This window comes from Cervus elaphus, chromosome 12 (genome assembly GCF_910594005.1).
Source record: "Cervus elaphus chromosome 12, mCerEla1.1, whole genome shotgun sequence".
Taxonomy (NCBI): Eukaryota; Metazoa; Chordata; class Mammalia; order Artiodactyla; family Cervidae; genus Cervus; species Cervus elaphus.
The window spans coordinates 43,093,812-43,115,157 of NC_057826.1; the positions used below are offsets into that span (position 1 = coordinate 43,093,812).

The 21,346-nt window shown below is 40.7% G+C and overlaps 1 protein-coding gene across 4 annotated transcripts in view; it reads left to right on the forward strand.

Annotated features, from left to right (window-relative positions):
• The first annotated feature begins 2,990 nt into the window (after positions 1–2,990).
• Positions 2,991–21,346, forward strand: part of MAPK6 (mitogen-activated protein kinase 6) — a 31,936-nt gene continuing 13,580 nt past the window's right edge. Inside the window, exon 1 of one of the 4 annotated variants that reach the window (XM_043919334.1) lies at positions 2,991–3,156. The gene's annotated coding sequence lies outside the window, so the exon portion shown is untranslated. Of the gene's footprint in view, positions 3,157–3,668; positions 3,824–5,239; positions 5,378–21,346 lie in introns of those variants that run through there. The other 3 variants (XM_043919330.1, XM_043919331.1, XM_043919332.1) reach the window with 3 other exon arrangements.

Here is a 21,346-nt window from a genome sequence, read left to right on the forward strand (position 1 = left end):
TGCCTTCATTTCCCCAGTCCTGTCAGACTTTTTTCCAAAGTGTGTCCAGCACATTCATGCTTTTGTACATTCTGCCCTCCCATCTTGAAATGTCTTTTTTCCTCATACTTTCCTGATGGAATCAAGCCCAGCTCAAATGCTCTGTCTTCGGGTTGAAAGCTTTCTGGTATCTCCAGACCTTATCACTTGTTCCTTCTAATAAGAGCAGGTACTTTGCATTTCTGCTCAGGAAGCCCTCATTTCAAGCTGCCTTATGGTGGACTTACCTGCTTCTTTCCTACATTCTTCCACTACAACGGTGGCTTTCAAACTCGTAGCAATAACACAGCTCAAAGCAATAGTAAGCAATAAGTAGCACTAAATGTAATTCACTCAGTCGTGTCTGATTCTTTGGGACCCCATGGACTATACAGTCCATGGAATTCTCCAGGCCAGAATACTGGATGGAGTGGGTAGCCCTTCCCTTCTCCAGGCGATCTTCCCAACCTAAGGATCGAACCTGGGTCTCCTGCGTTGCAGGTAGATTCTTTACCAGCTGAACCATCAGGGAAGTGCTACTGTGATCCAATTAGCATTTTTATAGATGCCCTACAATTAGTTCATCAATTCTAAGAAGTACTTCCTCTATTTTAATATCTCTGAGATTAGGATATAGCAATAGAGTATCATTATTTGGATGGTTTTTGCTTTCTTAATACTACATAAAATATTGGTGTCATATTGATGACATTTTAGATTTGTTGGAATAAGATACATAACTAAAACACAAGTTTCACAAAACAATGTTTTCACCCTTTGTTACAGGCTATGCTCTCTAGTTTTTTCTATTTCATTAAGAAAAAAATGCAGATCTTAATCCACCGAAATCCACTATGTATGGCAGTTTGAAAAACTACTGAGAACTTAAACTCTTTACAGCCACACAATAAAGAACTAAAACTGACTACATTAATAATGCTACAACCCCAACATGTGCTTAAACATGATTTTAATTTCAAGAAATTTCTGCCCAAAAAGATGAAGTTGCAAATAACTAATGCAGTTTCAAGACCTTCCTCAAAGTCCATTTAACCGAACAACAAAGAGACCTAGCCTTCATCAAGGTAAACAGCCCCTCCTCCATAAGATTACTCTTGGGTTTATCAAATAACTTGACTTTTTAAGGTTTGCTTCAAAACTCTTCCCTATGTCTACTAATCCAAAGATTTGTTGTTTGTTGTTCAGTCACTCAGTCGTGTCTGACTCTTTGCAACCCCACGGGCTGCAGCATGCCAGATTTCCCTGTCCTTCACCATCTCCAGGAGTTTGCTCAAACTCATGTCCACTGAGTTGGTGATGCCATCCAACCATCTCATCCTCTGTCATCCCTTTCTCCTCCTGCCTTCAATGTTTCCCAGCATCAGGGTCTTTTCTAATGAGTCAGTTCTTCGAATCAGGTGACCAAAGTATTGGAGTTTCAGCTTTAGCATTAGTCCTTCCAATGAATATTCAGAGTTGATTTCCTTTAGGATTAACTGGTTTGATCTCCTTGTAGTTCAAATATTATATCATAAAATGTAGTCCTATCTCAAACATGCTTTCATTGAAAGACCTGTTTTTAACCCTAATTCTCTGAAGCTATCCTATCCTTGACCTCCTTCTCTAAGATGCTACTAAAACTCTGTCAACAAATTTGGCTTTGCTTGATCAACAGGTTATTTCGGTGGTCTTTGACACATTATAAGATCCCTAAGGGAAAGCACAGTGCTTCTTATTTATTCTCAACCCTCTCCTCCTGGTGTTCAAACACTGATGGATGCGGGAGGAAAGGTGTCTTATGAATTTCAGGGGAGCTCGAGAAGGCAGAGCAGGGATGTATAGTGGTCAAAGAGAAGGAGCTCTTGTTGCAGAAAAGCGGCATTCACAAATAAGAAATCCTGTGGTTAGGACAACCCTTCCCTTTTTCTTAGTTTTATCTACTCACTGTGTCCTCTTCACACCTGCTATTCAGATGGTATTATTTTAAATATAAAAAAATATAAACCATTCAAACTCGATCCCACTCAACTTAACTTCAAGCTAGTATGTGAGCTTTGAAGTGGTGTTTGCCTCCAGCTTGAAGCTTGAGGATGTGCATAATAATGGATAAAGGGTTGCCAAACGTTTGGTTCTCACCAGGAATGGTGATTCGGTCACTGAAAAAAATATGTTGACCTGCGTCTCTAATTTAATAAATACCTACTACATTTCACATAAATACTGGAAGGCTTCCTGGATTCACTCAGCCATACTAAAATAAATAAATAATAAATAAGCTTGCTTTTTGTCCTAGTGGGCCCAAGAAGGTACCAATCTACATTTCCCACTTATCTCACTGGACACTCTCGTCCAAATTCTACGCTTCCCTCAGACTGGCTTAGTCCCAGTTCCTGCAACAAGCCAGGTGCTCCCCTCCTCCAAGTCTTTGCTCATTCTGTTCCCTCCGCAGGAACAGCCACCCCCGCCCCCCACCTCCTCTGGTTTCACAGGCTCCTTATTTAGCTGAAAGGTCAGCGGTGGCAACCCCATTTAGAAGCCTGCCTTAGCACTTAACCTTTAACGCGTTTGCCTTGTTCCTTGGCTGTTGCCTTCTAGCCCATCCATCTTCGGTCCAGCTTCCCAATTCCCAGGGGATGGGGAAGTCCTGTTCCTCTAGGTCGTCCAAGTCCCATGCACGTAGTAGGTGCGCAGTAAACGCTCACAGTTTGGTCACTATGTGCTCTAACGCTGGGGCAAGTAGCAGAGCGAAGAATGGCTGTCTGTTCACCTCCTCGCCAGCTCCCTAGCCCAGCCCAGCGCATCCAACCGGAGGCGGAGGACAAGCCCGCGTGCCTCTCTTGCCGCCCCCGCGTCGCGCGGAGCCCAGTCACGGGCGTTGGAAATTCCGGCGCGTGCCGGCGCGCTGGGCCGGGCGGGGGCGGGGGAACCCGTGGAGTGAGCCTGTGACGTACAGGGGCGTGGCTCCGGAGCCCCGCCCCCTCTTCCTCGCCCTCTCTCGCGGGTCGGGGTTACATGGCGGCGACTGCGGCAAAGCGAGAGCCTCGGAGACGCCGCTGCCGCCAGCACAGCCGGAGACCTGAGCCGACACTGGGGGCTGTTCGTGGGCCCCGCACTCCCTCCATGAGTCGGAGAAGTCCGGTGGGTATATGTGTGTGCGTGTGCGGGGCGCGCCGGCGGGGCGGCTCAGGAGGGCGCCGCGGCGGGCCCGGCGGCTGAGCCGGCTCTCTCCTCCATTGTGTGTGACCCTCCGGCGGCCGTCGCTCAACAAAGGCGCTTTTGTTCGGTCTCCCGCCCGCCCTCGGCCCGCCCGCCGGCTCGCTCTCTCGGGCCTGGCCGGCGCGTCCTCACGCGGGCCGCCGGCGGCGGGCCGGGGTCCCCGCGTGGGGCCGGCAGAGCGGCCGGCGCGCCCCTCCCACCCGGCACGCCCCTCGCGGGCCGGGGTGCCGGGCCCGGCAGTGCCCGCCGGCCTCGAGCCCGGCTTGCCGGCTGCCTCCCGGTCGCCTACGTCTGGCTCCGCAGGTTCGAAACCCGGCCCGGCCGGCGGCTGACTGACGCGGGGCGGCGGCCGGGAGGGGCGGCCCGCCCCAGCAGCGTGAGGTGGCGCGGAGTCTAGCCTTCCTGGCACGCCGCCTTTCGAAATGCTCCCGCGTCTCCTCCCCCATCCCACTCCGGTGACTCGGCCTCAGCTGACTCCGGCCGGGCAAAGTCTCCCAGTGCACTCGGCACATTGCGTAGCGCGCCGCTCTCTAGACTCGGCGCGGAGCCCCGAAGTCCTCTGCCCGAGTTGAATCTGGCCGCTAAGGAGGTACAGAAAAACTCCTCCAAATCGGAATTCCTAATTTCTGCCCCCTCTGTCTGCTACAGCCTTGTCTGAGCTGCGTCCGGGACGCGCAGCGGTGGTGGTCCGTGAAAGTCCCCAGATGAAAACTTGTTTTGTCGGTTCACTGAAAAAGGGCTTCCTCGCTTCTCGGTGCATTTTTCTCTGACTTGGTGAGGTTCGTTGAAAAGTAAGGATTTTTTTAGCCGCTTTTTGTTCCTTGATAGGTAAGACTGGTTCAGGTGTTAGGTGGGAGCGCTCCGAAGCAGGATCTTATCGATTCCTTTCCTTTTTATTTCTACCTTTGCTCGCTCATTGGGAAAGGTCCACTAACGTGAGGACATTTGTGTGCTGCATTTGCAGCACAATTCGTGTTCTTTTCCTTCATCGCTAAAAATGCCCTCCAAAGTCAGTTTGAGTATTAACTTTTTTTTTTTTTTACAGATAGAAGATGATTTATCAAGGGAAAGAAAAATTAACAGGGGACAAAATAGAGCAATAACAGCTTCAGAGTACTTTTCCGATTGTTTGAGTCGTCTAGCCTTGTTATTTTTTTAAAGCTCTGATTGGACGCATCCTCTCTCTTGAACGTTGGGGAACTGAAATGGAAAGAGTAGTCTAATTAGAAGATTGAAGGGATCAAACAGGACTGGGCCTTGAAAGGAAATTGCCTCTAGAGTTTCTTCTTAGAATGTCAGATATTTATGTTTGAAATATACTTGCTAATCGGTGGCAGAGACTTCACATTTCTTGAATGGGTAGTTGTTCAGACATGTTTAGGAAGGGCTTGCTATGTGCCAAAGAGCAGAGTCCTTTCACATATATGTGCTACATCACTGAGTAAGAATTCCCTTGTGAAACTTGTAAAATTGCTTATTGGTGTCCTAAATTGAAGAATTGCAGTCGTCTAGGAAATATACCAGATTTGAGCAGGACGTGTTTTAATCACCTAAGAATTACTGTTAGAAAAAGGGCTCTGGGAAATGGAGGATTATTTATAAAAACCTTTATCTATGACCATATTTTGTAATTCAGTTATTTGCAAAAGAGGATTAAAAATGTTTGCTATTTTCTGTGACTAAGAAAGAATCCAGAGAAGATTGATTTGAAGATCAGTTAATTTTGCGATAGAAAAAGTACATGTTCTAATGACAAATGTTAGTACTAAAAGTGTTACAGCATTTTGCATAAGTTCGTTTAAACATCGTGAGAATTCATAACTGAGAAAATAGTAAGGTTTGCTGACTCAGGGCACATTGCTGAAGGGGATGGGGTCTGGTAGGAGGAAGCTTCTAAGTGCTGCAAGTTTTGAGTTGGGTGATGACTCATCCTGCCCACGGACTGCTACGTGGCCTTTTTTTTTTTATACACTGTATTTTTTTTTTTTAATGATAGGCTAAAATGCTCCTGTCTACATTATAATTCTCTCTCACACAGAGGAGCTACAGATTCTCTAGAAAAGTAATGGCTTCTGAAATTGCATTTTAAAGGGATATCATATATCCTGCAGGTGGAATTTGTTAACATTTGTTGAAAAGAAAGGTAAAATTAATTGCTAGTCAGTTGGGGCAATGAAATATTTGATCCTATGGGTTGGCCAAAAAGTACGTTTGGGTTTTCCTGTAAAATGTTAGGTGAAAAACTGGAGCGAACTTTTTGGCCAATCCCACAGCAGTTCCTTGGCTATTGATGAGAGAGGTTTCTTATGGATTTTTTACAGATAGTACTTTTATGGTATAGATAGAAATTAACCTCTTTGTTTTCATTGGTAATGTAAAAGTTAACTTTATACTATCTAGAAATTAGTTTGTGTTGTAAAAGTACAGTGGTGTTTAATCAGATACAGCTCTGAACATGAGCATTTCACTCTGGTGGAATATATATAGTGCTTTCTCCTTTTTTCTAATCTTTATTAATTTAATAGACTATAATATATAATTAATTTAAAAGTTAAAATAGATATTGTTACAGGCACTATTTTTTCATCAGTCCTTTTCTTAGATAAGCTGATTGTACAGTTCCAAATTTAGGATTTACATTGAAATTTGGTAATAAAATATTTTGACTGATTGTAGAAAGCCATTGTTTAGCAGGTTGACCTAAAATAAGATTGAGGAGAAAAAGGGATTGAGAATAACAATGTGTTTTAAAAGTGAGAAGAAAAACTCGCCACTCTCATATTTTTCTTTGTATGTACTATTTATCTTCTCAGTGATTTATTTGAATGGTTTTGTGGGCAGTAAAGTGTATTAATGTGAATTAAATCTTTGGAGAGATTTTGGAAGAACATTGCATGATTTATATAGGGGAACTTTAGTAAAGTTTAATTCAAACTTTAAAATATACTTCCTACTAAAGGAAATAGAAAAGTACAAGTATGAAAGTATTAAAGACTTTCAAAGCCTTTTTAGAGGTTGAACGTGTATTTCCAGTGTGTGTGTGTGTTTTAAGAATGTAGGTAATTACCTGTCATGCTTAATTCAGAATTTATAAACAAACTGGTTGTGTTAGTCTGTCTCCCTTCTATGAGGTATTGACTTATGAAATGATGATGAGCCTCCCTGTTGCTATCCAGTTCTGTGTTTGCATTGCCCACTTGAATTCTGTGTTACTTTAGGGCCCCTGTTAAAATAGAAGATGCCTCAATAGTAAATTCTTTGTAGCATTGTTGGCTTCCCACTGTCAGCTCCTTCAGCCTATTTTGTGGGCTGTTAACATTACTCTATAGTCTGCTAGAGATAAGGAGATTTTGGTTGGTTTTATTGCTAAGAATCCTGATTGAGACTTTACAAAAACAAAAATGTTATTGTAGTTACTTTTTTTTAACCCCCCTTGGGAGTTGCTTTTCTTGTGGAACTGATGCCTTTAAAGTAATAGTGGCATGGGCAGAGTCCACCAGTGTTTTTTTTCTTCTGAACTGAATATTTGGAAAGTGTAGTGTATCCCCTTTGATACTTTTTAAAAGGTTTATCTTACATAACATGTCCACCTTTTAAATCTATATCTGAAAAGGTATACAGAGATTGTAGCAAATAACATTTCCCCATTGATTTTCATTTAAATTTGATGTCTTTTTTATAGGGGAAAAAAATTTATTTCAGGAAAAAGACTGTCTCTTCAGAATGTGAGAAATCTATGTGCATTTAATTCTGTACAACCATAAAACTATAAAATGTTAGTTTTTACGGAGGGGTCATGGACATTTTATCTTTTTGACTGCTCAAGAAACTGAGGCCCAGAGTGATCTAAACTCTTGGTACAGGGTGATTTCTGGACCAGTAGTATTAGCATCATTTGGGAGTTAAATGCAGAATCCTGACCCCCATCTCAAGACTTATTTAGAAGCTACAGTTTAACTAGATTCTCAAGTGATTCAAACGTATGTTCATTTCTGGAAACACTGCTAAGTGATGCATACATAAGTTGCTCTGCTGGTTAGTGACTGATTTGGAAAACTCAGGTCTTCTGAGTTGCTCTTTCCATTGATTCTCCTAAAAAACGTCAAAAGGAAGATTGAGAATCTAATCACTGTCCAGTGGAACTTTCTGTGATGATAGAAGTATTAGTATTTTACTCTGTGCTGTCCATGAGATAATCACCAGCCACATGACAGTTGAGCATTTGACAGGTGGCTAGTGTACCCAAGGAACTGAATTTTTAATTATATGTATTTCTAATTAATTTATTCTTGGCTGCCTGAAGTTAGTGGCTACTGTATTGGACAGCACCTATTTAGATGATCTTTGCCCAGATTAAGTTTAAAATTATTTAAGCTGTAATTTAATAACTGACTAGGCTTAATTTGGGATTCCCTGATGGCTCAGACGGTCAAGAGTCTGCCTGCAATGTGGAAGACCTGGGTTCGATACCTGGGTTGGAAAGATCCCCTGGAGAAGGAAATGGCAACCCACTCCAGTATTCTTGCCTGGAAAATCCCATGGATGGATGAGCCTTGGAGGCAACAGTCCATGAGGTTGCAACAAAGTCGGACAGGACTGAGCAACTTCACTTCACTTAGGCTTAATATAATAATTTCCTCTTAATTTACAAATTGGAGTGATGGTAGGTTCCTAACTACCTACATCCCTAAAATGCCTAGGTATTAGTTTAGTCTAAATGCCTAGGTATTAATTTAGCAATGCCAATTTTCTGATATACTCCTGTGTTCAATAGTGTAGATAATCTAAGCTGCAAGAATATCTATTTCCCCATTTGTCTCAATCACTTGGATTTAAAAATATTAAAAATAACCTGTTAGGGACTTCCCTGGTGGTCTAGTGGCTGAGATTCCACACTCCCAATGCAGGGGCCTGGGTTCAATCCCTAGTCACGGATGAGATCCCACATATCCCAACTAAGAGTATGCATGCCACAACTGAAAATCCCAAAGGCTATAACCAAGACCAACTTACTTGGTTTGGCCAAGTAAGTAAATATTTAAAATAAATAACCTGTTAAGTAAATGTTCCTTAATTATCTTATGGATAGCATTGAGGGGACAGTTTTCACCTCTAGTGTAGTATCTCCAGGTTTTTTGGCATTTGTCGATAGCTGCCAGATTGATCTGCCTTTTGTTGTGTTATTTCCAGGTGTAGAAACATTGAGTGGTTCTTAACCTTCCCTCTTATGCAGTGGGAAGATTCTAACCCTAGAGTAAGTCAGAGTGACCTGTGTCCAAATCTTGACACTGACTATATGCATGATTTCGGTGAACTTGTTTTATCTCTTGGAGCAAAGTGCTCTTGTTTGTAAAATGAGACTTAAAAGGTGGTGGTTCTGAGTAACAGAAATAGTTTTCTACTTAGAAAATATGTGTGTGTACTCAGTCATGTCCGATTCTTTGTGAACCCATAGACTGGTAGCCCTCCATTCTCCTCTGTTCATGGAATTTTCCGGTCAAGAATACTGGAGTGAGTTGCCATTTCCTTCTCCAGCGGAGCTTCCTGACCCAGAGATCAAACCCACATCTCCCACTTCTCTTGCTTTGTAGGTGATTCTTTTACTGCTGAGCCACCAAGGAATCCCCCACTTAGAAAATGCCTGGCACTTAATGGACACTTGGTAAATTTGAATTACCTTCCCTTTCCCTTGTTCTCAGCTTCTTACAACCTGTATTTAGTTTTATGTTTAAGATTCTGATTCTAAGTCTTGTTGGTTCCCCCCAATTATATCACTTCATGCCTTGCTTCATTCATGTATATCCTTAGTACATTCCTCCACCTGTGCTCTGAATTCCTTCTCTTGATCTTTTTTGTAAGATTTTTTTTATGTGAACCATTTTTACAGTCTTTATTGAACTTGCTACAATATTGCTTCTGTTTCACATTTTGGTTTTCTGGCCAAGAGGTATGTGGGATCATAGCTCCCTGACCAGGGATCGAACCATCACCCCTGCATTAGAAAGTGAAGTCTTAACCACTGGACCACCAGGGGAGTCCCATTCTCTTGACTTCTTAAGGACTCGTCTCTTGCCTGCCTCATGAATTTTGCCCCTTGTATTGGACTGTCTTTGAAAAAGTGAAAAGTAAAAGTGCTAGTCCAACTCTTTGCAACCCCATGGACTGTAGCTCTCTAGGCTCCTCTGTTCTTGGAATTATCTAGGCAAGAATACTGCAGTGGGTAGCCATTCCTTTCTCCGGGGGATCTTCTTGACCTAGGGATTGAACCCCGGTATCTGTACTGATATACAAATGTGCTATAGAGCTATACTATATAGTAGCCACTAGTCACATTTGACTATTTAAACAGAAATTATCAGTTCCTTAGTCATGCTAATTGTATTTTACTTGCTTGGTGTCCATGTGTAGCTATTGGCTTCTGTACTGGGCAGTGTAGATATAGAGTAGAAATCTCTTACAAACCCTCTCCTGATTCCACATTTTTCTCTTATTTTGCCTTATTTCTTATTTCTCTTATATTGCCTCATTTCTCTAGTCCATTTTCAAGCATGTTTTCAAGAACTGTCTTTGTGTTCTCGCTCCACTTTGCTTTGTTCTTCAACTCCAGACTTCTGTCACCATCTCACCACTGAAAGTACTCTAGTCAAGGTTACCAGCGATAGCATTTACCAAATCCATCCTAAGGATCTTATAGCAGCATTCAGTGTTGTTAACAGTTTCCTGCCTATTCACCTGCTTCTCTTAGTTTATGGGACTCATATTTTTGTTTTCCTCCTGCCTCACACCTTGTCGTACTTTTTTACAGCCTTCCCTGTCCTCTCCTGCCTCTAAAGAATGGCATATCCCAGAGGTTGGCCCGGGCTTCCCTGGTAGATCAGCTGGTAAAGAATCCACCTGCAGTGTAGGAAACCCAAGTTCGATTCCTGGGTTGGGAAGATCCCCTGGAGGAGGGCATGGCAAACCACTCCAGTATTCTTGTCTGGAGAAACCCCATGGACAGAGAAGCCAGGTGGGCTACAGTCTGTGGGGTCGCAAAGAGTTGGACGTGACTGAGCGACTAAGCACATAGGTTGGTCCTGGACTGTCTTCCCCTTCTCTTAGTTCTTTCCATAGATGGTCTCATTCAATTTAGTTTTTAAAATACTACCTACATGTGAATAATTATCAAATATATGTTTCTGGTTTAAATATCTCACCTGAAGAGACTTAATGTGTCCAAAATAGAACTCCTTCTTTTATAGTGTTATCCCAGTTGCCCCCATCTCAGTAATTGGCACCTAGGAGTAATGCTTAAAACTTACGTTTTCCTTTATCCACTATACCTGATCCATCACCAGGTTTTCTTGGTCTCCAAAATATTTGGGTTGTCCTCTTTTTCGTCCTCATTTCTACCAGCCTGGTCTCAGTCACCATTATCTCATGTGGCCTGCTGAAATAGCTTTTAACTGGTCTCTGATTTCACTTAACCATCTTCTTCAGTGCATTCCCCTCCCAGTAGCTGGAATTATCTTTGAAACATGGAAGTGCAACCATGCCAGTTGTCTGCCTAAAATTCTTCAATAGCTTTCTTAGTTATAAAATTCAGAATCATGCTTCATGTTCACATCAGTCCCTGCTTCCTTTACTAAGGACGCCATCAGTACACTGGCTTCTTTTCCTCCAAAATTCCAAGTTACATCCTGATCTAGATTGTATTTGCTTTCTCCTCTGTTTGGGACCCTCTTTTTCCATCTCTCAGGAGTGCTGCTTCCGTCTTACTATTCGGGTTTCAGCATCTTAGATGGCCATTTCCGAGCCACTCCATCAGAGCACTTGGCCAAACCTGAAGTTATACTTACTTGTTATTCTTTCCTTATTAGAGTGTAAACAGTTTGGAAGCAGAAGAACCTTAATTGTGTTATTCTCCACTGTGCCATAGAACAGTGCTTGACACATGCCAAGTGCTCAGTAAATTTTTGTGCACCTATAAAATGTTTGGCTCCCTTAAATTTCTGAAGGGAAAAAGTATGTTAAAGACTGCATTGTAGTCATTGTAACGTGATTCTGAACTGAGTTTTTTAGCTCTCTGAACATTATTGCTGCAGTTGCAAAAACTTAAGTGGGATCTGAGTATTAGATAGTAATACTGTGCCAGTATCAATTTTCTGATTTTGACGATTGTATTCTGGTTATATGGAAGAATGTCCTGTCTATAGGAAACATACTAGGGTTGGGAAGGAAGGTGTAGTGTACTTGTCAATAAATTACATTACTATTAGAAAGAAGATCATGGGCTTTGGACTGAAACCTGAGGTTCAAATTCTGGCTCTCAGTGTGTGTGTGATTTTTAATGCATTAAATTCTCTAAAAATCTCAGGACCCATTTTGCAGTGTTGTTAGGAGGATTTAGTGTAAGAATAGTATGCTTCACACATACTACATTCTTATGCTTGCTGTTCTATATTTTTAAAAAAATCTATTCTCATGTTCAGTGCTGTGACTTCCTTTATAATACAAATTTTTTCATTAATTGCTTTTATAAAAGCTGATAAAGTAAGATAGATATGTACCAGATAATGTTCTTTAAACAACTCAAGTTAGAACTTTTTGAACTGTATTCCATAAGGTAGTTTTTAAATTCTTAAAAACTGTCTACTTTTAAGTTATAAAGTAGAGCCTCTCAAAATTATTTCAGTTAAAATATGTGGGAAAAAATAATAAAATATGTGTCTTTGTCTTGAGTAACATGGTAAATTTTTATCTTCTTTGAAAGTGTCAGTGAATCTGTGGTGAGGTGAAGTGAAGTGAAGTGAAGTCGCTTAGTCGTGTCCGACTCGTTGTGACCCCATGGACTCTAGCCTACTAGGCTCCTCTGTCCATGGGATTTTCCAGGCAAGAGTACTGGAGTGCGTTGCCATTTGAATCTGTGGTATTTAAATGCTAATGTACTAGTTTGTATTATTATTGATGTAAAAATACACAAAAACTGCCTAGCAAAATGAATCATTACTTATAATTGGTGATTATTATTTAGTTTTTTCTTATTCTTTCCCTTCACTCCCCTTGATGGGATGTTATTAAGTAAACGACCAAAAAGGAACTTCCCAGGTGGCTAAGTGGTGAAGAATACACCTGCCAATGCAGGAGGTGTGGATTTGATCCCTCGGTCAGGAAGGTCCCCTGCCGAAGGAAGTGGCAGCCCACTCCAGTATTCTTGCCTGGAAAACTCCATGGACAGAGGAGCCTGGCAGGCCACACTCCATGGGGTCACAAAGGAGTCAAACACGACTTTGACTAAAACAACGCATACAGCAACGACAGATGACCAAAAAGGGAGAAAGCGTTTAAGGATGACCCCTGAGCCTTTTTATTTTTTTCAGTCTATTTTTCACAGTTTATTTTCACAGTCTGTTTTGAATAATATAAACTACTTCACTAACACTGCAAACCTTAAGACTGCATGATTCAGGTTACCCTCTTGTAACACACTTTGCTCTTATGTTTTACTTCTACATATGCTGTAACCCCAATACATTATTATTTTTGCTTTAAACAATCAACAGTCTCTTAAAGACATTTAAACATGTGGATTGGTTTTTTTTTTTTTTTTTTTAAGGCTTTGTTTTTTTCCAATTATTTATGCTTTCTGCAGGTCTTCCATTTGGTTCATCTTCATGATAACAAACTTCTTTTAGCATTTCGTGTAATGGGAATCTGTTGGAGACAAATTCTTTTCACTTTTTTCTCTTTGAGAATGTTTTAATTTCATCCTTTTTGAAGTATGTTTCCCTTGATGTCAATTTCTGGACTGGTAGTTTCTTTTGACACTTGAGAGATGATGTTCTGTTGTCTTTAGCTTTTGTGCTTGTCAGCCTTTGTTCCTATTGTTTTTCCCTAGTATATACTTTTTTCTCTTTCATAGTTGCTTTTAAGAGTTGCTCTTTACCTTCCCACTCCCTAACTTTCAACAGTTTATGATGTGCCTAGATATGAGTTTCCTTGTATTTATCTTGCTTGTGGTTCATTGACCTTCCAGGTCTGTGAGTTGATGTCTTTATCAGTTTGGGGAAGTTTTTGCCCATTGTCACATCACATACTTCTCTGCCATGTCAGCTTTCTGAACTACTTTTCAGCCTTGCTGCTGGCTCTTTGGATTACTTGGATATTTTCTTTGATTTCCAGTACCACCTCAGGTTTTTACATCAGGTTTTTGCCCATTTTCTTAGGAAGAATATTTGCCTTATACTCAAGAGTGCCTTTGAGGGATTTATCTCATACTTACTGTCTTGACCTCCACCTTGAGAGGGCATCTGTCTTGGACAAAATGGATGCCCATATGCTTCATGAGTTTTTCTCTCCGCTTTCTTGACTTGGCTTCAGACTTGTACTTTTAGTGAAGACCCATAGGGAAGGATTGGCAGGTAGGGCTTGTAACTGGGCTTTCTCTGAATTCTAATCTGTTACCTGAATCTTTATGCGGCCAATATCATTGTTTATAAATTTGACTGGTTTCTTCTTCGTCCTGTTAGTGAAAAATATCTTGTTCTCTTGCAACTTTATGAGAAATGAGAATAGCCATGTTCTCTTGTGTTAGGAAGGGCTTGACATTTTCTAGAGCTTAGAGTTCTTTGCATCCTTAGCTTTCTGATGTATTTCTTAATTACAGTTCTGTAGCTTATTTAGTTTATCATGGTTTATCGGGAGAGAGTAATGGTGTCTTGCAGCTTTCTGCATTTTAATCAGAAGTGGAAATCTTGAGTCTTTCACTAAACTTAAAATATTTTGGAGCTGGAAGAGATTGTAGAAATCATGTAGTTTAGCTACATCATTTTCCTGATGAGGAACTGAGACATAGTAATATGAGGCTTTGATTACAAAGCTAGTTTAGCCACAGATCCTTGACTAAACTTCAGATCACTTTAGTTCATGTTTCTTTTTTTTTTTAATATGGGGTTGGTGACATCAGATGAGAAGTTTTCAACAGTATCAAACTGTCATGTGACTCTGATAAGAGACTTATGCTATTTTTTTTTTTTTTTTTTAATTTGGCTGCATCAGGTCTTAGTTGCATCACATAGGGTCTTCGTTGTAGCTCACAGGCTCTAGAACTTACGCTCAATAGTTATGATGCCTGGGTTTCATTGCTCCATAGCATGTGGAATCTTCTGGGACCAGGGATTAAGCCTGCGTCCCCTGCATTGGAAGGTGGATTCTTAACCACTCAACCATCAGGGAAGTCCCTACTTATACTATTTTCTGTCTTACAAGCTTTCTTGTTTAGGTTTGGAGAAAATGAGAAACAAAGGAGAAAAGATATTCCAGAAAAACTATTTGCCATTCTGAATCACTTTTTAAGAAATTGGGCGCACTCTAAGTAAGCACGTGGTTGTCTCCATTTGATGGGGGTCCAGACATGTTTTATGTGGCCTTGCGCAATGGGACCTTCATACCCTCACCAGAGTTAGCCCAGAAATGATAGCTGTTGTATTTGATGCCAGTCTGAAAAGGTGTGGTGCTTTTAGATTTCTCCTATCATGGGATAAAGAACAGTACAATCAGAGAGTAGTGGAATGATCTTGTTTATCTTCACAGTACCTACCTGCTAGGCTAGGAGGACTTTTTACAGAGTCCTGCTCATCTGGTTATATAGGGCACTGCTTCAGTGGTGCAGTCCCTCTCCACTACCTCAGCAAAACAAACTAGGAGCTATAACAGAGCTAACGTTTTTCTGTTTCTTCAGTCCAACTGGGTTGAAATCAATTGCTTTCTTCGTGTGTTGGCAGACCTATATGTTCACCATAGGGTAAGGCTCCTGGGCTAATGCCTGGAAAGGAAAGTACCATATCTAGAGTCATCACTGATGTTCCTACATGGTAGGTCAGAATGTGATCAGATTCTGAAAAAATTGAGGGTAGAGCTTGTGTTCTCCAAAGCTTTCTACTACCAAGTAGAATATGTTATTTACATTAATTCTTTCAATAGTGTTTAAGGTGCCTACCATCAGGAACTAGGCTCAGAAAGTATCAGTAAAGGTACTTAGTCCCAAACCTTTAAAAATAGAACTGCAGCAAGGGGGAAGGGAGTGGTGCCCTAGAAATTGAAGATTAGAGGATTTGAAGATCAGAGGGTAGATTAAATGAGATTGGGGATGGATGGCAAAAGACGAAGGAAAATGCTATAGAAAAGAGAAAGCAAGCCTAATGGGACAGAGAGAAGTCTACTACAATGGAATCTACTGCGGTGGAATGCAATGCTCTAGGAGTACATGCTCCATGAGGCTTTTTTTCCCTTTTTTTTTAGACTATTTTGATCCCTTCTATACCTTAATGCCTAAGACAGTGCCTGGCATTTGATAAGCACTCAAGGTTTTGTTGAATAAAAATGCAGTGGATGGATGGAAGAATTGAAACAAACAGTGAAAGCTCTTAAAAACTAGGTTCTCTCTGCTTCTGGGCCATTTTGGGATTGCATTTCCCTACTGCATTGAAGTTGGTGCCACCATGTGACCTGCTTTGGTCAGTAAAATATGAGTAGAAGTGAAGGGTATGATTTTTTCGATGAAGGTTTACGAATCAGTGGGGCTGCCCAGGTGGATCAGTGGTAAAGATCCTGCCTCCCAGCGCAGGAAATGCGGGTTCCATCCCTGGGTCAGGAAGATCCCCTGGAGGACATGGCAACCCACTCCAGTATTCTTGCCAGGATAATTCTCAAGACAGAAGAGCCTGGTGGGCTACAGTCCATGGAGTTGTGAACAGTTGGACATAACTGAACATGCACGACGTTACATATCAGTGAGATATTCTCATTTCTTTCCCTCTGGCACATTGAGTGGCTGTGATAGAGGGTGGTATAGCTCCTTCAGGAGTTTGGATAACAGCTATGTTGCACTTATTGCATGAGCTGGACTTAAGAAGTCTTTTTACTCACTGAGGTTTGGGGTTATTTGTTACTGTAACACTGTATAACCTGTCTCTCAACTACTATAGAAATTTATACTCATTTTTGTTTGGTTGGAATCATCAGATTTCCAAAGGTACTTGAAGAAGGCTGCCCAAGTGTCTTCTGCTTATATATTTGCCCCAGTGTTTCCTTGCCGTTGGTTAGGAGAAGAGTCTTAGAAATGATGGCTCTGGCAGGAGGAAGATAGGAAGGGGTTGAAGGATTATTATAATTATTTTAAATTTTCCAGCCGTAAATTTGTAAATGGGATTGTGTTTGTTTAATGTTTTATAGCAACTTCAATCACATTTCCACCTTTCTGGGCATCCTACTGTATTAAATGGGAGCAAAAACTAGTCAAGTTGGAAGACCTGTACTGTGCTTTCATAGGTCATAGACTTTTAGAGTTGGAAGGGTCTTTAGAGATTGAGTAGTTTATCTGGTCTGTAAAGTTCTGCTATTCCAGTGTGAGTACCTAGAGTAAATAGCAACTAGATATGAGCATCAAAATAAACATATAACGTTTATCTTATAATGGCCTCTTAAATGGTTGAAGTCCCTAATGTTAAAATGCATTTAGGCAAAGGTTCAGACAATTTAAGAACAGGAGTTAGGACTAGAAGAGAAGTTTTTAAAAAACTGGTTACTTTGTTAGAAGCTATGTAAGCATCCATCTTTGAAAGTTTGTCTCTGTAGCTAATGGTAGTTACTGACAGCAGGCCAAAGCCCCTTAGGCTTTGATGCTTAAGTGTTAAGGTCCTCCCTCCCACACCAAGTTCCTGAGATGATTCACTGACACGGGTTTGCACTTCGGACCTCCTTAAGGCCCACATCCTGAGAGGGGTCCCTGATAACTGAGGGCTACCCTGCATTAGGAGTAAGAGCTTTGTCAGGAATGCATATGAGCAAGCAGTTAAGCTGTAGTCTTTGGCCTTCTCTGCCCTAGAAGCTCAGTAGCTTTGATGAGAGCTTGAGAACATGATCTTAGGGAAGGGTGAATTTGCTATAACAACACCTCTCTATGCCAGGGTTAGGAAACAGTCCTAGGTGAACGTAAGAAGAGCTCAACCTTTCCCTTCTCTCCAAAAGTAACTGAGCTTTGGCTGAGATGTGAGGGTGGCTAAATGCCAGTTAACTCAGATTACTCAGTTGACCCTGGAGAAGAGCTAAATAGGCAAGAGCTGATGAGGGGTGGGGGTAAGTGAGTGAGTGAGTGTCATCAGGCCAGATGACCCAAGTCAGCATTTAACCTGAGAAGCAGCAGAATAGAAGATGGAAGGGAGTATCAGGCAAGTAACCTTTATATTTAAGGCCCTCACCTCAAACTTTGTACTTGCTGACACTGACCAAGTTGTTCCTGGATAAGAAAGGAAAGAAAATCAGATTTCTGTAGAATGTAGAAATGGAGCAGAGTGAAGTTATTCTGTCTTTTTTCTTTCTTTCTTTTGCATTTTATGACTTCATACACTTTGGCCTGACTCAGAGTACCTGCATTTCTCTTGGTGATGAAGTGAGAGCTAAGTGACAGAAAGCAGGAGGCAATTTAGGCAAGAAAGAGCTTGAGGCAACATTTGTGGCTAATGTAGTTTCAGGAAACTATCTTGTAAGTGTTGGAAGCTGGTACTCAGCCTGGCTAGCTACACAGAGAGCTTTTACTTCCATGTTATCGTGAATTACTAAAAGAAGACCAAAGAGCCAACTTCATTCTTATAAATCATTCTCTGCTCTTCATTTTTATTTACCAAATTGTTAAAGCCACATCAACTTAGCTAATTAAAACTTAACCAATGATCTCTTTCCAAGCAACACCGTATCAGCACTCAGGTTAGTAGGAATGGGAAACATTTGGAGACATAGAAATTAAAAAGGTGGTGGGAAGGGTCATTTTAAAGTTACTGTCCTGTCTTGGTTTTCCCTTTCCTCCCTTGAAGTATGTAGAAAGTGCAAAAGGAAGGAGAATTGCAGATCTTGAGTCTGAGCCTTGAGCTTTGCTTTTATGAAGTTAAACATGATAGATGGTGGAGAAGATGGTATAAATAAGACACTTCTAGAGGTCATTGATGTGGATGGAGGATGCACTGACCAGTAATCTGCTGATTCAGTTTAGTTGCAGTTGCGTGCCCAATGACTGCCTGGTGGATGTGAAAGATGGAGGTGATTGAACCAGATCAGGATTTGAAATGTAACTCCTATAAGGGTCATCGTGATAAGGAAGAAACTGTGTACATGGTCACTAAGGAGGAGCATGGGAGGCCTTTGGCTTTTTATGGCTTCCAGAGGCACATATCCTGACTGCTCTAATTAGGTCAGATCACCCAGTGTCTAGGCTCTCACAGCATCCTGTACTGCTTTTTCCCTTCTGCATACCCTTTTTTCACATTGTTATTATTGTTTGTTTCTAACTGTACTATAAACTCCATGAGGGCAGGGGTCAAGCCTATTTTTACCTACCATTTTATCTGCAGTGCTTGGTATGCTGACAAGTACATAACATAGTTAGCAAATACTTGCTGAATGGAGGGGACTGAATTGGAAGTATTTACTAGATCCACTTTATCATACAGAGGTATGGCATTACCTCCAACTTACTGATCAAGCTTGAAAAGCTTACTTTTCAAGCTCCTGGATGAAAAGGTGCTAAAAAGCTTTTGGTCTAACAGATATTGAAGGACTTGGAAGAATACTACTCACAGAGCAGTGCGGCAACTACACAGGCAAGCACTGTTGTAAATAATGGGATAGCCTCCCCAACCCTTCCTCCGCCACTCCCCCATCCCAGTTTTTTTTATTGGTACAGTCCTCACTGTCTGGTGGAATTACAGTTTAGTTGACAAATATTACATTCTTTCTTTAGATTGTGGTCTCATATTTTTGTAAAGTTTGCTCAAGGCTTTCAGTATAGGCATCATCTGAGTCCGTAATGAGAACTCTGAAGCTCTCGGCCTAGTCACAAGCTCTTACCTTCCCGGAAATGAATTTTTACCCACTCTTTACCCCTGTAAGTGGTGATCAGTGTCTGAGATTTCCGAAAGGGCATTCTCGTCCTTAGATTTGTTTCTGGTCTGTAATGCTTCTTGGTCTCACTAAGATTGAAAGGGGGCCGATGTGGATGGAGGTCTTGAGTTTTCAACTCATCCTCTGAATGGAGTTTCTACTGTGGTACTTTTCTTGTGGATGAGAGTGGTGGTGTTTTAGTGAAGCGTTATTTTTGCTTGTCTCTGATTGCTGTGTTAGTGAACCAAAAGCTTATGAGAGTACTTAGAGGTGTTAGTATTCTTATGTCAAGTCTGTTAAACAGACATAAAAATGTACGTTTATCAAAAACTTAAAACTTGACTGAGCTTTAAGGAATTGTCTACATTAGGGCAAGAGGGATCATTTACCTACTTAGTTTCTGAGTTATTCGTATTATCAGTTTCTCTTTCACACAGTATTTTTCATATTTCTGGATCTCTCAGAATTGAAGATTTGCTCAGATGGAAGCATATGCTGTGACCTTATTTTATTTTTCAGGATCATACATTCCCACATGTGACGTATGTAGAAATATGAATGAGGCAGACAGGGAAACAAGGTAGATTCCTCTGTTGTACAGAAGTTTCACCACTGTGCAGTAGCTGATGTGTTTGGTCCTAGCAGTTCTTAAGCCACACCTGAAGGTGACTGGAAGTTGCCGTGTCTTCAGGTTTAGAATGGACAGCTTTATTTCATTCACTGATAAAGTTTCTCCTGCCTTTAAATAATTAGCTCTTTGAACCAAGGATTATTGCAGCTGTCCTGTGTCCAGTCCTTTTAGACTCATTGATGAAATAGCATTGTATATGCACCTATACTAGCTTTAAGGTCAAAAGTCAGCAACAGAAAGCCTTTCCGTATAAGGGTTTAGGCTGTATTACATACTTATAGGCATGTATTAATACGTTTAAATGAGCTACTACATTGGTCTCCTAGTTGCTTCTGGAACATGAAACAAATGCTCATCTTAGTGTATTTATTTATGCCTAATAGCTTTTTCATGTTTTTACTTTTTTCCCAATATTTTATGATAAATTTATTTTATTTTGATTTTTAAAAACTTTTTATTTTATATTTGAGCCCCTCTGTCTACAGTTACTTCCACATAGCATCCTTAAGGCCCACCCACCTCCTTACTTCCTCCCTTAAAGCTTTGCTCCAGTAACACCTTATCAGAGAGGCATTTCCTCACTACCCTCTTTGTCTCTTTTCTCTGTTTTATTTTTCCATACCACTTATTGCCATCTAATATGTGTTTCGCTTTTTTGTCTGCCTGCATTTCCCCCTATAATATGAACTCTTCACTTACATACTGCCTAACTCTATAACATTCTAATAATTTGTCATACTTCAGTTGTTTTTTAAAAAAATAACACATTAAAGATTGGTTGAAGCATGCTGTGTAATCCCCCTGCCCCGTTCTTGTTCCTTCCTTCATTCCTAAGGTGATTATTATCTTTAATTTGTTATTTATCAATCTTATGTTTTTATACTTTTGCTACATCTGAATGCACCTTAAAATAGCTTTATTTTGCATGTTTATCCACCTGCTATAACTAGTTGCAGCATGCACATTTCTGTATGCAGTCTGCTTTTTAAATTTAGTGTATATCTGATGATTTCTGCCATCTTCATTTTTACTGTTATATAGTAGTTCACTGTATGACTATAACTCATTTATTCTTATTGTTGAAAGTTTAGGCTGTTTTTGTTATTTTGCTATTACAAAAAAAAAAAGAACATCTGTATGTCCATTTGCAAGCACTTCTCTAGGGAATTTTCCTTGAAGAAAAATTGCCAAGTCATAGGTATGATATTTATTTATTTACTTGTGTATTTACTTATGCCAAATTGTTTTTTGATGTTCTTACTCTTTCCCAATATTTTATGATAACTTTATTTTGTTTTAATTTTTTAACTTTTTATTTTAAATTGGAGTATGGCTGATTGATAATGATGTGATAGTTTAAGGTGGACAGCAGAGGGACTCAGCCATACATGCACATGTATCCACTCTCCTCTCCTATCCTGGCTGCCACATAATGTTGAGCAGAGTTCTCTGTGCTGTACAGTAGGCCCTTGTTGGTTATCCATTTTAATTATAACATTTTGTGTACATGTCAATCCCAAACTCCCTGTCTCTTGTAAACTCTCACCATTTTTGTAGGAAAGTTCCTGT